The sequence below is a fragment of the Ambystoma mexicanum genome, chromosome 6q (genome assembly GCF_040938575.1).
Source record: "Ambystoma mexicanum isolate Mex_15411 chromosome 6q, UKY_AmexF1_1, whole genome shotgun sequence".
In the NCBI taxonomy this organism is placed as follows: Eukaryota; Metazoa; Chordata; class Amphibia; order Caudata; family Ambystomatidae; genus Ambystoma; species Ambystoma mexicanum.
The window spans coordinates 1,676,147,996-1,676,164,670 of record NC_090937.1 but is presented as its reverse complement, the minus strand read 5'-3'; the positions used below and the strand labels follow the sequence as shown (position 1 = coordinate 1,676,164,670).

Sequence of the window (16,675 nt, the reverse complement as noted above, 5' to 3'; positions counted from 1 at the left end):
AAATCCTGCAGCAATTATACCTCTCCCTTCATCTTAAACTTAACACTTCCTCCACTATCCCACTTCTCTCTCATGCTCCATTGTACTCTTCCCTAGTTTATGATTGTACCTCCCCTGCATCACCCGGTTTTATACCCACATCCTCTTAGCCCTTCCTCCACTATCCCGTTCCTATATCATGCTCTACTGTCCGTGTCCCTGGTTCATGTTTCTTCCTCCCCTGCCTCATCTGGTCTTATATCCACACCCTCTTAGCACTTCCTCCACTATCCCATTCCTATATCATGCTCTACTGTCCTTGTCCCTGGTTCACATTTCTACATCCCTTGTGTCATATGGTCTTAGACCCACATCCTCTTAGCACTTCCTCCACTATCCCTTCCTATATTGTGCGCTACTGTGCCCACAGCACCATTGACGGCATCACATCGTCCACCGGCACGAGACACGGCTTAAAACGGCTGCAGCCTGTTTGTTTACTGTTGCCAAGCAACAGCGCTAGAGGAGCCTTGCTCTCCGATTGGCCCTCGGCTCTACATCTCTAGTTCAGCGCCGCCAGAAGGTGCAAGCCGGCCTTCCTCTGAAGTTTAACTGAAGGGCCAGCCCAAAGGGCGGAACCTGAGGCTGAGATATATAATGTATCACATATGGGGGTAGCCGCCAGACAATAGTTTGAGCATACTTCTGATTCTGTATGTCATTATTAAAAAGGAGGTACTTGTGGTGTTTACAAAGGTCACCGTTAGGCCTTACTTGTGGCAGCATCTAAAGGACCCTATGGGGTAAGGGCTACAGGTAGGAACATTCAAACATGTAAGCACAGTACTAACACGAGAAGCTTTAAGTGGTATTACATGTATTACATTAAGCCCTATTATTAGGCCAACTACATTAAAGGTAGGGCCTGCTGATATTCATGAGAACCGTTAGATAACATTCAAAACATGTATCGCGGATGTATTATACAGTAAACAGTCTGCAACAAGTTGTTCACATTTGGTTATACTTTGTCAAAACACTTACGTTCTAGACTGAAAAGCATAAGAGTGAGAGAGAGAACAGAAAACACATTTTTTCTTAAACAATATTTTTTAGGTAAAGTGCAACATAAAAATAGACTGCAGTGAGGCAAAAGCAAGTCTATTCAGCATCAATTTCTAGTGCATACACAGGTTATTCAAAAAAACAAGAGTACTTGTCCTTGCAGCATCGGGGCAAGACCTGTGCATTTGATGTATTAGTCTGTAGACTATAGGTAACCAACCCTTGGTCGCAGTCACCCTAGTACAGTATACTTCCTCCGAAGACACTCTCTTAAGTCTTCGCCTGTCTGTGCCTGTCATTGCTGGAGGGCTGTGGGCCTATCCACTATGACCAAATCTCAAGCGACTAGCGTGAGGTATGAAGCCGCCCCTATACTTATCACACTTGGAACTATCTATATCCAATCTGTCTGAAATTGTACCAGCCGACTGACCTCTTTGCTAATTGAGCCTCCATTGACTTCCACTAAGTGCTAACTTACTCAACCTCCAGCTTTTGGTCGATATTTGAGGCCTCTCGAGCATTAGACGAACTTGCACAGCTGTTAGGCAGAAACCTGTGCAGTTCCCTCTGGAACCACTGCAAAAGATTTAAGACTACAGGTGTTGGCAGTAAACCCACTTGGTAGCAGTCTGTACCACCCAGATTTACCTGGTAGCTGTGGCTGAGCAGTCAGACTTCCCTCAAGAAGAGTTAGGCAGTATGCAAAGTATACACAATAGGCACTCAGATACAATAATACAAGCAAACACTGACCAGAGCTTTGGTATCAAAGTATATAATTATTTATTTAAAAACACACTGTTGAAAACACTTCAGCACTATTATTGTAAAATATTCTAAACACAGTTACTATTATAATATATACACCCCTTTTCCTTATCAGATAAGTCACTGTAAAACACCACTTATTTTCATACAGAGGTGAGCGCTTAACTAGATGGCACTCCAATAAGTTTGTGAGAAAGGGAGGGAAAAAGACAGAATATGGAAAGGTATACCACTCTAAGATTCAGGAACACTATTAGCAAGGCAGAAGAGCAAAAAGTCACTGGTGAGCCAAAGTCCAAAGGCTGGGCCCCCTCGTAGAGAGAGCAGAGCACAAATGTGCCTAAGATCACACAGTTACACTAGGCTTAGAATGTCTTGCAGAGGGTTCAAAAAGAGTTTAGGGAGGCTTAGGAAAAGTTTAGCCAGGGTGTCCCAGGCTAACCCAGGTTCGAAAGCCGGGGGCTAAATCTACCCCGTACAGTCGGTAGCAAGGGAAGCCAGGCGGGACATGGTACCTTAAGTGGGAAGGATCCTCCAGCGGTGGCAGTTGTTCCTGGTAGTGGGTGCAAGTTGCGTCGTCGTCCAGGGGAAGAGAAGATCTCGACTTGGAGGAAAGATGAAGGTCGGTGCACTACCAGGGAAGAAACCAGCCATGGAGTTTTCCGGTTAAAGGTGGTACCTTTGTTTTGCGGTCGTGGTAAAACATGGTATCCCTGTTGCCGGGGTGCTTGGCACAGGCAAGGCGGCCACGAGGTACATCGGGAAGGCGAAAAGACGGTGAAACTGGTTATCCCCACCAGTCAAAGGAAGAAGACTCTCCGGCGGGAGATCTTCTCTGTCATTGGGAAAAGTGGTGAGGCAGTCCAGCAGGGCACTTTCCGCATTGTCATCATGTACGCCCTATATTGTATTAAGTACGTTGCCCCCTCATTTACGCTGATATACTGAGCTACATGCGTCACTCTATCTCAACTCGTATGTTGGAAATCCAACTACCAACGTGGCAACCAGGTCTCTGCGCAATATCGCTGTGTCCTGCTTGCAGTCTGCCATGCTTCAGTGAGCTACTGCATTTAAACTGTGCGTAGCCTGCACTAACCTCTCACTGATATTGTGTATAAACTGTATCTGCGTGCCTCAATTCCGCTGTCACCAAGTATAAATTGCATTTAGCTTGCCCCAATTTCCGCTTGGACTGAGTACAAATTGCTCCTAGCCTGTCTCAATTCTGCTTATATTGTGTAAAAAATGCACCCAATCTGAATTAATATCTTGTTGCTATTATGTGCAAACTGCATCTAGCCTGCTTTGATACTGTTGGCTATTGCTGTACCCATATCTAGCCTACACTGACATCTCAGCCCTGCACCCAGCCCACCTAGGGCCAGATTACAGAAACTTTGCACCAGTGCAAGTGCAAAGTTGCACGGTATTAGCACTAGGGCAAAGTTTGCCCTATTTTTAAATGCACTGGGACACATTTGAAAACTATTGCACCTTGACAAGTGCAGTTTGACATATTGAAAGCACCTGGGCAATAATTGACCTAGTGCAAAAAAAGATACATTTTTGATGCATTTTTACATCAGGACAAAGTTTGCCCTAGTGCTAATACCATTCTGTATTAGCACTAGGGCAAATCATTTGACCGTTCTATACCCACTAATTACAGACTCATCACCACAGTCCCCTTCCTGCTCACAATTTTAGACAAGATAGAATACCTCCAAATACAGCAATACTTTGAACAAAATCACCTCTTAGGAGTCTGCCAGTCCGGCTTCAGACCCCAACACAAGACTGAAACGGTGCTGATCGACCTCAAAGCACAAATTGACACACTTAGAATCAATGGTAAAGCCGCCCTACTACTACTCCTCGACCTATCAGCGGCTTTTGTGTTAGACCATAAAATCCTCTGTAACCACTTAGACTCGGCCGCCCAATTCTCACAAAAAGCGATAGGCTGGATACAATCATTCCTAAACAATAGGACCATGTGCGTCTTCTCAACCTCATCATCCGCTGACCCCATCCCCATTACCTGCGGGGGGCCCCAGGGATCATGTGTCTCCATCAGCTTGTACAACATATTAACAAAGCCTCTTTTTGATGGTCTTGGTATCACCTACACCAACTATGCCGATGATACCCAGATCCTCATACCGTTGACAGGAGATTATGACAAGGATTTGGCCTTGGTGAATAGAGTGTACCTCATCATCCAGGCATGGATGGCCTCTCATGGTCTATGCCTGAATGATGACAAGACTGAGCTTATAATCCTCGGCACCTCCTCAACATCAACAAACTCGTCCACAACTACACAAGCTTTATCATAGATGGAAACACCATCAAAGGAGCCAAAGAAGTCAAAACGTTAGGCTTCTCCCTAGACGCCACCCTTTCCTTCAACAGGCAGGGCAACTCCATGGCCTCCTCTACCGCCTACACACGTAAACTTATCAGAGCGGCCAAGCCCTTCCTCTCCACCAACAGCTGCACCACCCTGGCAAGAGCCTTAATTCTGTGAGAACTGGATTATTGCAACGCCTTATATCTAGGGGCCAACAAATATATCACCAACAAAATCCAGATTCTACAAAATAATGCTCTCAGAGCAGCACTTAGTATCCCTAAAAAAGAACGTATCTCTGACATAAGGAGAGCTAACAACTGGCTCACCACAATGGACAAAAACTCACTAAAAGTAACCTCACTCACACACCAGTGCCTTAATAACACCGCCTCACGATACCTCATAGACAGATTTAAGAGACATTGGGCCTCATTGCGAGTTTGGCGGTAGCCGTGCCCTTGTTAATGGCACGGCTACCGCCAAATGCGCTACCGGCCCATTACGAGATGAATGGGCAAGTAATTGCCCATTCGCGGGTACTGGTATGGCCGGCCTCCTGATCCCCATTCTGCCCCATAGGGCAGAATGGGGGTCAGGAGCATGGTTGCACCGGCACCATTAATAACAGTGGGCCTCATTACGAGTCCGGCAGTAACCGCGGCGGTAAAACCACCTGGTTACTGCCGGACTCGTATTACCATTCCACCTCTAAATTCACTGGATCAAGGAAAATGACCGCTAACACATAGGGCCTCATTATAACTATTGCGGAATGGGTTTAACGTCGCCGCTAATAGTGCTGGCGCCGTTAAACCCATTCTGCAATATTACGAGGTACCCTTGCGGGACCCGCTCTGGACGTCTGGTTTTACCAGACGTCCTTTGCGGGTCCCGCGAGGGAACCAGGGAGCTAACAAAGGGCCCGCTTGTAATGGGCCCATTGTTAGCTCCCTCCCCATTCCCATTGAGCCCTATGGGGGCTCGAATGGGAATGGGGCATAATCGGGTCCGGGTTCCCTGAATGGGGAATTACCGGGCAATTCTGAGTTCGGAGGGCCCGGTAATTCCTCCCTCCAGGAACCCGAGCCCGGACCTTCCCCATTCACATCTGAGCCCCCATAGAACTCAATGGGAATGGGAGAGGGCGCTAACAACGGCCGATTACGAGCGGCCTGTTGTTAGCTCCCTGGTCCCCTCGCGGGACCCGGTAAGGACACCTGGTTTGACCAGGCGTTATTTACCGGGTCCCGCGAGGGAACCTCGTAATGAGGTGGAATGGGTTTAACGGGTCAGCCTCCTTTAGCGGAGCCCGTTAACCCGTTCCGCCTCAGTCATAATGAGGTCCACGGTTTTGGAGGCAGCCATGCCCTTTTTAAGGGCATGGCTGCCTCCAAAGTCGTAATGAGGCCCATAGACTGTCCCACACCGACGCCACTTTGCCCTCCTTACTCCCTTTGTATATAATCTGTATATATATGTGTATAACTGTACAGCAATGTAACCGAAGCTGAAAACATTTCTATTTCTTTTTTGCGCCCTGATCCCCTCGGGTCTGGTGCGCATTATAAATAATAAAACAAACAAACAAACAAACAAACAAACAAACAAACTGTCCTTGTCACTGCTTCATGTTTCTACCTCCTCTGCGTCATCCGGTATTATACCTACATCCTCTTAGCACTTCCTCCACTATCCGGTTCCTATATCATGCACTACTGTCCAAGTCCCTGGTTCATGTTTCTACCTCTCCTGCATCATCTGCTCTTATATCCACATCCTCTTAGCACCTCCTCCTCTATCCCATTACTATAGCATGTGCTACTGTCCTTATACCTGGAACATGTTTCTACCACCCCTGTATAATCTGGACTTATATTCACACCCTCTTAGCACTTCCTGCACTATCACATTCCTATAGCATTCTCTACTGTCCTTTTCCCTGGATCATGTTTCTACCCCCCCTGTATCATCTGCTCTTATACGTACATCCTCTTAGCACTTGCTCCACTATCCCGTTCCTATATCATGCACTACGGTCCAAGTCCCTCGTTCATGGTCCTACCTCCCCTGCAGCAGCGTGTCTTATACCCACATCCTCTTAGCACTTCCTCCACTATCCCACTGGTCCTCCGTTTTATAAAACAATGATGAAATTGTTGTTAGCACGTTCCCTGTAATTTCCAGAAATACAAATAATACAAAATGATGCATTCTGCGACTTCCAGTTTTCCATTCAGGGTGTATAAACTAGAGTGATTATTAGTTTGGTTTATTATGTTTCTATAAGTATTTACATAGGGCCTCATAAGGACTCCGGCGCTAAACCGGAGTCCGCCATGGCGGAATGGGGAATTACCACCCCATTACAAGGTTGGCGGGGCGGTAATTCCCCCTTTCTCCATGGCCCTTCCCCATTCCCATTTTTGTCCCATAGGGCTCAATGGGAATGGGGAAGGCGCTAATTACGGTACCGCAAACTGCGGTAACGTTATTAGCACCGAAGTCCCTTTGCAGCGTTAAATCCCCCAACCCGCAAAGGACCTCGTAGTAAGGCGGTAGGGATTTACCGGTACCGGTAAACCCCTAACTCCATCCGTGTAATGAGGCCCATAGTTTAGCCAGCCAAGGGGGGGGGGGGGGGGGGGGGGGGGGGAGCCATATCCCAGAATCCAAAAGGAAAGAAAATGAGGACTGGATGGTCCTCTTACGCTTGGCATGGTCACTTGAACACAGATATCATTCTAAAAGATCCTTGCAATATGTCAATTCTTTGAGAAACATACTCAGCCAAAAGGTTACTGACGTAGCTTTATTTTTCATCTAATGAATGGAAATCTAGAAGTCCCAGGATGCCACATAATGCAGGCCTGAAATCACTACTGTATTTTATTCACTTTGAGAATCACGAATACACGTGTTGTAGCAATGTAACTTGGATAAAGAATGGGTATAAGAAACCTCTGACTTTCTATTGTGCAACACAGAAGAATCCCTTCTTTGCGCGCCAGTGGGCCTCATTACGGCCATGGCGGAATACCATGGTGCTATTAGCACCATGGTCCATGCCGGTAAATTACCGACTCTGCCATGGAGAAAGGGGGAATTACCACCCCATTACAAGGTTGGCGGGGCGGCAATTCCCCCTTCCTCCATGGCCCTTCCCCATTCCCATTTTTGCCCCATAGGGCTCAATGGGAATGGGGAAGGCGCTAAGTACGGTGCCGCAAATTGTCTAAACCAGCCGTTAAGGTCGGGTCCCGCAAAGGGACCTCGTAATTAGGCGCTAATAGGTTTACGGCGCCGCAGCCTTTTACGGCGCCGTTAACCCATTAGCGCCTGGGTCGTAATGAGGCCCAGTGTAGCGGACATCACAGCTCACCTTTCAAAGAGGGCTTTGTCTTCTGCAGATGTTCCGGCATTTGCCATTGATGGGGCACCTTTTGGCTAGGAGCGATCTGTGAGTGGCCTTTCAGATGTGAATATCCGATCATACGGATCCTCATGACAGGGACTAGGGTGTCAAAGGTGTCAGTGGCAGAGTCAATAGCAGAGGTGGGAGGGGGCATGAAAGTGGCGGCAAAGGCAGCAACTGACACTCTCTTCATCAGTTGGATGAAGAAGAAGGAGACTGGCAGTGCGGGCACAGGCTTGGCAACGGACCCCAGGAGATCCAGATGAGAGGAAAGGAGGGAATGGTCAGACCATGAGAGAGGTGTGCTGAGAGGGTTAGAGTTAGGGATGTCAGTTGAGCTGAGTGCCTCCAAATTGTGTCCGGCTGAGGGAAAAATGGTGAGGGCGAGAGATTCACAGAGGTCGCGGAAGAGTACAGAGGTCGCGGAAGAGTACAGTGGGCGCTTCAGAGGAATCGAGATGAATGTTGAAGTCTCCAAGGAAGAGAAGCTTGGAGGTAGAGGTTGTGAGAGAGGAGGTGAGGCCAGCCCATTCAGATAGTAAGAGGGAGAGCGGGCCAGGAGGCCTGCAGATGGTGGCGATAGTAAACAAGAAGATAGAAGAGACACAAAGCCTGCAGTCAAGGGATTCAGAGGAGGACCGGGTTGAATGGGTATGATAGTAGCAGGGACCCACTCTGGGAAAATCACGGGCACTCCGCCACCAGATGGGTTGTACCTCCATTGGAGGAGGAGAATGAGCCAGCGTGGGTGGCAGAGGGAGGATTGGGAGGATAAGGAAGGAAATTGATGAGTGGCGGAAGGCGTCTATCAATAAGGAGGTGGTTGGCTGAGAGCCCTGAGCCACGACAGTGCCATTCTGATAGACATTGATGATGCACCTAGAGGAAGGGAAGTGTCCTAAGAGCACTTCCCATCTGGTACCACCGTTAATGGGTGAGAACGAGAAAGGGGGGAGGATACAGATCATATGAGGAGTCCACAGGATTAGGAAGGGGTGAGAAAAGGATGTCAGTGATAGTCTGCCTGGAGGAAGCATTGCCATAGGTGTCAGCAATAGGCAGGCCTGGGTTGGAGACCAGGAGTGCTTTCTTAAACGTTTTCCTTCCAGACTTCGAGAGAGAGGTAGGATAGGTGATAGAGTAGCAGTTAGAATAGATAGAGGAGATGGAAAGCACCATGGTGGCAGGGGGTGGGGGATTGACAGAAGACATGGGCAATGCACAAGGAACTCAACAGAAGAACAGTAGGTCTGGCACAGGGGATATGAATTCAGAATTCAAAGTTAAGTAACAGTAGAATGCCTCACAATGTATACAGGCTGTGGTGTATAAAGAAAGTATTTAGATGTGGCTTTCAAGTAAAGATAAAAGATTAACTTTGTGCCCTCGCCCGTGCGTGGATCTTGGCTTTTGGAGGTGACACCACGCAGTGCCCTCTGTGGATCTTCTGAATGGGCCGGAGCAGCACCCTGGGGTGCCCACTGATCGCAAGCATGCGCCACCACGTGCCAGAGCTAACAGCCCTGCTGCTGTTGCTGGGTAAGTGGAAACTCATGCTGCTTTCTTTGGGTGTTGTGATTACGGAGCAGACTCGAGCGCGAGAGGCGAGCCGGAATGCATGAGTGCGTGGAACGGATCAGAGTGTATGGAGCAGACTGGGATGCATGGAGTGGATGGGAGTGCATGGAACGGACTGGAGCGCATAGAATTGCGTGGCATATATAGTATGGTTTGGAATGCAGAGAACGTTTGAAATAGCATACAACCCATCCTATCACACCACCACGCTTACTCTCTCCTTTACATCACCACTCAACTAGAACACAGAGATACTATGACACCATTCGGTATGACTGTTCTCATACCAACATCCGCCGCTCACTCCACATCATTCTAAGTAAACACTGCTGGTTACTCACCCCCCCAGCCAGGCGTTCTCCTCAGGCCTAACGCAGCCACACTCGGTCTGGATAAATCCGGCCAGAACCAACACATACTCCTGATCTCTCAACCACCACACCTACCGCTAAGAAGTAGCTATTACAATGATACCGCATGAGCTGCACACATACCCGGTGCTCACACGCACCTTTTGACTCTCTCTACTCTCTCTACTGATCTGAACTTCGGTTCCCAAGGGCGTTCAACCTACCAGCGCCTTCAGACCATACCAATGGTATATAAGGCGCTATATAAATGCAAAATAACAATAACAATTGAACACAGTCAGTAGGATTTAAAACACCTAGGGCCTCATTACGACTTTGGAGGTAGCCATGCCCTTAATAAGGGCATGGCTGCTTCCAAAATCGTGTCCGGGTCTGGGTTCCCTGAATGGGGAAATACCGGGCCATTCCAACTTTGGAGGGCCCGGTATTTCCTCCTTCAGGGAACCCGGACACGGTCCTTCCCCATTCCCATTCGAGCCCCCATAGGGCTCAATGGGAATGGGGAGAGAGCTAACAACGGGCCCGTTAATAACGGGCACGTTAATAACAGGCCCATTGATAGCTCCCTGGTCCCCTCCCGGGACCCGTTCTGGAACCTCGTAATAGGGCAGAATTGGATTAACGGCGCTTGCACCCTTACCGGCGCCGTTAATCTCATTCAGCAAGCCTCGTAATGAGGCCCTACAACTCTTACAAAGCAAAGCACTCTGTACTGCCGTGGGCCTCAAGCGCTCTGATCATATCTCGGCCACCAGACGTAATGAACATTGGCTTCCCATCAAAGCCTGCATTGAATTTAAGATCTTGTCCCTTGCAAAGAGATGCATAAACAAAGAGGCCTCACTCTACCTCAATGACTGCGTAGTCCCAAAAAGCCATGTGCGCAACCTATGATCTTCCACCAGTCTTACTCTCAACACCCCCAGATTAAATTGCAAAAGAGCAGGAGACCCTAGCTTCCTTGTTACGGCTCCCTCCCTCTGGAACTCTCTTCCCACCGACATCAGAAATGAACACTCGTATACAATATTCAGAAAGCGTGTCAAAACCTGGTTATTTAACAAATACAACTAACTCTGTCTAACACCGTTTGCTGTTTACTTACTTCCCATGTCTGACTACTGCCATTATTCTCGCTGCACGAAGGCTGCGATACCTGCAGGCCTGGGCGTTAGATAAATGTAATAAATAAATAAACAGGTTGTTCAATTCCCATTTCCAACTATAAACCAAATACTCATCACAATGAAGCCAGCAAAGTTGTTCAGCACATTAGAACCATCATCGATACCAGCAAATGAACTGGAAGAGAGCTCCAAAGCTCCTACCTCATTTGTTAGCTTCAAAAGCATTCCTTTTGCTTTGGCTTCCGCCGCTGCCGGGGTCCAAAGATTGATGCAACAGTTATGTGGTCGTATAGATGGCATTTATTTTTTCCAAGATGACATTCTTATTACAGGACTGAATGAATAGGAATAATACTCAAGGTTATTGATGGTGCTCAATGGGCCTTATTATGACCCAGGCGCTAAGTAGTTAACAGCGCCGTAAAATGCTGCGGCACCGTTAAACACCTAGCGCATAATTACGAGGTCCCTTTGCGGGACCCGACCGTAACGGCTGGTTTTACCAGCCGTTAAAGTAGGGACCCGCAAAGGGACCTTGGTGCTAATTACGGTACCGTAATTAGCGCCTTCCCCATTCCCATTGAGCCCTATGGGGCAAAAATGGGAATGGGGAAGGGCTATGGCGGCATGGGGAATTACCGCCCCACCAACCTCGGAATGGGGTGGTAATTCCCTATTCCGCCATGGCGGACTCGGGCATGGACTATGGTGCTAATAGCACCAGGGTTTAGCGCCAGAGTCCTAATGAGGCCCAACGTGTTGAGAAGTAAGGACCTCCCACTAACAATGGAAGCATGTGAAAGTGGATGGGGTTGAATACTTGGGACACACTGGGCCTCGTTACGAGAAGTGCGGAATGGGTTTAACGGTGCCGGTAATGGTGCCGGCTCCGTTAAACCCACTCCGCACTATCACGAAGTCCCCTCGCGGGACCCGCTGTGGACATCTGGTTTTTCCAGACGTCCATAGCGGGTTCCTCGAGGGAACCAGGGAGCTAACAACGGGCCCGTAATTGACAGGTCCGTTGTTAGCTCAATCCCCATTCCCATTGAGCCTTATGGGGGCTCGAATGGGAAAGGACCGGGCCTGGGTTCCCTGAAGGAGGGATTACCGGGCCATCCAATGTCAGAATGGCCTGGTAATTCCCCATTCAGGGAACCTGGACCCAGACTCGATTTTGGAGGCAGCCATGGCGCTAATAGCGCCATGGCTACCTCCAAAGTCGTAACGAGGCCCACTAGTGGGCCTCATTACGAGTTTGGAGGTAGCCATGGTGCTATTAGCACCATGGCTGCCTCCAAACTGGGTTCCATTACCGGGTTCCTGCAATGGGGACTAACAGAGTCATTCCGACATAGGAGTACCCAGTAATTCCTCCTTGCAGGAACCATTCCCCATTCCCATTTGAGCGCCCATAGGGCTCAATGGGAATGGGGAGGGAGGTAATAACAGGCACATTATAAGTGGCCCGTTATTACCTCCCTCTTTCCCTCGCGGGACCCGGAAAAGACATCTGGTTTTACCAGACGTCTGATCCGGGTCCCGCAAAGGGAACCTCGTAATCGGCGCTCCCGTAATGAAGGGGGCAGGTCCCGTACCGGCCCCCTTCATTACGGGAGCGCCAGGGTTGTAATGAGGCCCAATAAGTTTGTGTTGACAGACAAATGCCAGATATATTTCCAAAACAATAAATATGAATAAACAAAGTCTCCACTTTGCAAATGTTTGAACCTGCAGCAAATAAATATCAACGGTAGATGCCAACAATAAGGGCCTGGGTGCAATCGTAACACAAATTCAATGAAGTGGAGAGATGAATATTGCATTCTCATCCAGAACACTCAAGAGCAGCAGAGAGAGGGTATTCCACAATTGAAAAAGGGGCCATGGGTATATATTTTGGGCATTGAAACACTTCAAAAAGCTAGTTTGGTGTTTACCCACTGTGGGGAGAACAGATCACAAGCCCCTTATACATATGTTCAACACCATGGGTATGGCCTGAAGGTCTCCTAGGATAGGAAAGTAATGTCTGGGCCTGATATATACACCAGGCAAAAGTGACTATCATCTGGATGGTTTGTCATGTTTACTGCCACTGGAGCAAGAGGGCGATGAAGAGAATTCAACAGAATTGGGTGGTCGAGATGAACGGGAGTCGATCAGCGCAATGATACAGCCTGGCATGTCCATGAAAGAGTGGAAAGAAGATTTGGAACATGAATAAACCAAATGTCTAAGGAAAGGCACCCAAGGAGGATGGAGTAATATTGCGTGTGACGCACCGTGTCAAGTAATAGCAGGAGGCAACGGATGCATATACGGAGGAGACAAACTCATTCACCACAAGCTCTCAGAGAGAGAATACTTAGAGAGGCCCATGAAGGACATTTAGGTAGGAGCCTAAATAAGTGTAGGATCCGTGAGAGCTATTACTGTCCCAAAATGTTACAAGATGTTGAAGATTTGGTAGAAGAGTAGTCTCAACCGTGCGCACTTAGTGACAAGTCAAAGAAAACAAATGAGGCGCAACTAAAACCTACAGAAGGGTCAACATTGGTTCTGGCACAAACTGGCAGAGGACATTGTAGGTCCATTCCAGAGACTGGAAGAGCAACAGGTGTAGATTTCCTTACTTATGGATTAAATGTCCAAATGGGTGGAGTGGGGTGTGATGTTACAAAATGTTAGGACACAGAAAATAGTAACACTTTTAAAAAACATATTTGAGAGAGAAGAAATCCCAGAGGAAATGATCATGGAAAAGATGGCATACGATTTATATCTGAAGAGATGCCACATTTCTTGGAGTACGGAATCAGCTGCCAAAGGTCTGGTAGAAAGAATGACTGGCTCTATACAACTGGCACTAACTATCTCTTTACCCCGGAAAAAGCTTCTCAAAGAAACCTTAAATGTGTAGAAATACCCCACATTCTACAACCGAAGTCAAACCATTTACACTTGGGTGAACAAAAAAGGTGCAGCATAACCAACAGCTACACAAGTGATATTTTGACCTGATAAATGCGACTAAACCCAGTAAGATTATTGAAGGAAAATGTGTGAGAGTGAAGGAAAATGTTTAAAACATCCCATTTCAATAACTGTTTATGGATAAACGTGCTTTAAAATGAGCACTTTTACCCACATCCAACCTGTCTGTTGAGGGTCGGGATTGCTCGTTATGCCTTTGTTTGGTGCAACATGAGGGCAATTTGAACACCTTTTCGGGGACAATTTTGGTTCCTTGTCCACCCCTGGGCCTGAGGGGAGGAACAAGAGTAGAGAAAGGGAAGAAGGGACAGAGAGGGCACAAGCACACAGGGCTGTGAATAAGCTGCCTCAGAAGCAAAGAACAACGTGTGCAGAAAGGCATAGCGATATCACAAGAGTTGTTTACCTTCTGCATCCTGCACTTCTTACTTCTTTCTAAACACGATGACACACCAATAAAGTGTTCAGGTCTGGAGAAAGAAAATGTTATCATATGATTAATCTACAGTAAGAATGACCTAAATTGAAGCATTTACATGACAGAGAAAAGATATAGGCCCTCATTACGACCCTGGTGTTGGACCATGGTGCTAATAGCACCATGGTCCATGCCGGTAACTTACAGACTCCACCATGGCGGAATGGGGAATTACCGCCCCATTCCGAGGTTGGTGGGCGGTAATTCCCCATGCCGCCATGGCCCTTCCCCATTCCCATTTTTGCCCCATAGGGCTCAATGGAAATGGGGAAGGCGCTAAGTACGGTGCCGCAAATTGCGGCACCATACTTAGCACCAAGGTCCCTTTGCGGGTTGGATTTTAACACCTGCAAAAAGCAGGCGTTAAAATCGCCAACCCGCAAAGGGACCTCGTAATGAGGCGTTAAGGGGTTAATGGCGCCGCCACCTTTTACGGCGCCATTAACCCCTTAACACCAGGGTTGTAATGAGGGCCATAATCAAAATATCCAAAGAGGGAGCTGCCTATCTTGTCCCCTTCCCCACTCAGCCCCATCTCTGCCAGCATCACCATAACCTGACCTCTGCCCCGTTTCCTGGGGCGGGCTGCGCAGGCAACTTCCCGTGGGGAAGAACTTAAGGCACTCGAGGGGAGGAGATAGGGGGAGGGGTATGCAAGAAGTGTCCAACCCAGACAGCTGCCTCTGAGTTTGCAACTGGTAAAATGTTAAGAATTCCTTTGTGTCAAATAAAAGAATGCATATTGCGAATACACTCGCCGCCCCTCCCACCCAGGGACCAGTTTATGCTCTTTAAGTTGATAGAGCCTTTAAAGTGGGTGCAATTTAGAAGTGACAGCTCATTTCACAAGCCATTGCTTTTACACTACAGGTACAAGAACTAAACATGGGTCATTTGTATTCTGAAGGCCAGCACAAAGCAGCCGTTAGATGAGCAGGGAGGTCATTACAACCCGGGCGTTAAGGGTTAACGACGGTGTTAACCCTTAACGCCGGATTCCCACTTTAACGCCTGCTTTTGGCAGGCGTTAAAGTCCATGGCGCTAACCCGCCATGGTGCTAATTACGCTGCCGTAATTTACTGCGGCGTAATTATCGCCTTCCCCACTCCCATTATGCCCTATGGGGCAAAAATGGGAATGGGGAAAGGAAAATTGCAAATGGGGATTTACCGCCCCATTCACCTTGGAATGGGGCGGTAAATCCGCCATCCACCATGGTGTAAACGTAGTTTACACCATGGTGGTAAAGTTGGTGCACTTAGCACCAAGGTTGTAATGACCGCCCAGATCTATGTATTCTTCCAAGAGAATTTACCATGCCACACAGAAAAAGTTTAAAACTATGTTCTTTATTTTCATGTCATTTATTTTACACAACAAAACCTTTTTTTTACATGACCTTTTAGTTACCTATGGGCATGCCTGAGAAGGTTAACTGTCATTTTCTTGCCTGAGTGATCTGGTGGCTGCTTTGGGACATGGACTAATTGCATCCCCTCAGCGTCAAAGAACTATTCCTTTTCTTAACATGTCAACAACTGCCAGATGGCTTGTTAATGTGACTTGGCACCTTGATTAGAAAAGCAAGGTTCATTGGCCCTCTTTACAACCTTGGCAGAGGACCATGGTGCTATTAGCACCATGGTCCATGCCGCTAAAGTTACGATTCCGCCATGGTGGATGGCGGAATTACCGCCCAATTCCAAGGTGAGTGGGGCGGTAATTCCCCATTCACCATTTGCCCTTCCCCATTCCCATTTTTGCCCCCATAGGGCATAATGGGAATGGGGAAGGCGCTAATTACGGCACCGTAAATTACGGTGGCGTAATTAGCTCCAAAGTCCGTTTGCGGGTTAGATTTTTAACGCCTGCTAAAAGCAGTCGTTAAACACCAACCCGCAAAGGGACACTTGTAATCAGGCGTTAAGGGTTAACGGCGCCGTTAAACCCTTAACGCCTGAGTTGTAATGAGGGCCATTGTGTCACTGGCTAATCAATGCAGTGGTATGTGTGCAGCAATGATTTGTGCGCTGCCCAAGTCACCGCCCTGTTTATTAAGCGTCTATGTGCTGCTCATCTATGTAACAGCACATACGAATCTCTTTGATGTGTCTCATCAATATACAATAGCGCATGGGACTTGTGTGTGTATGTAGATCTATAGAGTGTGCCATTCTGTCCCCACACTGAAACACATAAAGCAATCAAATCATACATCCACTAGGCCAAACAGCCTTTGTAACCCGTCACACCATGATTTTAACTAGCTGCAGGTCAGCACTAATAAGAGATCCCACTGCCAGCTCTGTTAGATAAAGCATGGGCCTTCTCTTTTGCACAAATAACCCCTGAGAGTAATGCGCAATGGTGAGGAGGTAGTGGCTGAGAAACGGTGGACCCTATAGCATCTGTCAGAAGCTAAGTTTTGTTTAAAATGCTTTATCTGCTTATTAATAGTCAGACTAATGATTTTAAGAAGTGCAATCCTTTCGGTACATGTTTTCCTCTTTCTTGGTGTCTTTTGTCAGGCATCCGTT

General features: G+C 47.7%; 1 protein-coding gene across 1 annotated transcript in view; it reads right to left on the bottom strand.

Moving 5' to 3' along the window:
• The window catches only part of LOC138517037 (zinc finger protein 585A-like), a 182,822-nt gene that overhangs the window by 133,536 nt on the left and 32,611 nt on the right, over positions 1-16,675 (bottom strand). Inside the window, exon 2 of the mRNA XM_069632553.1 lies at positions 14,066-14,129. The gene's annotated coding sequence lies outside the window, so the exon portion shown is untranslated. The remainder of the gene's footprint in view (positions 1-14,065; positions 14,130-16,675) is intronic.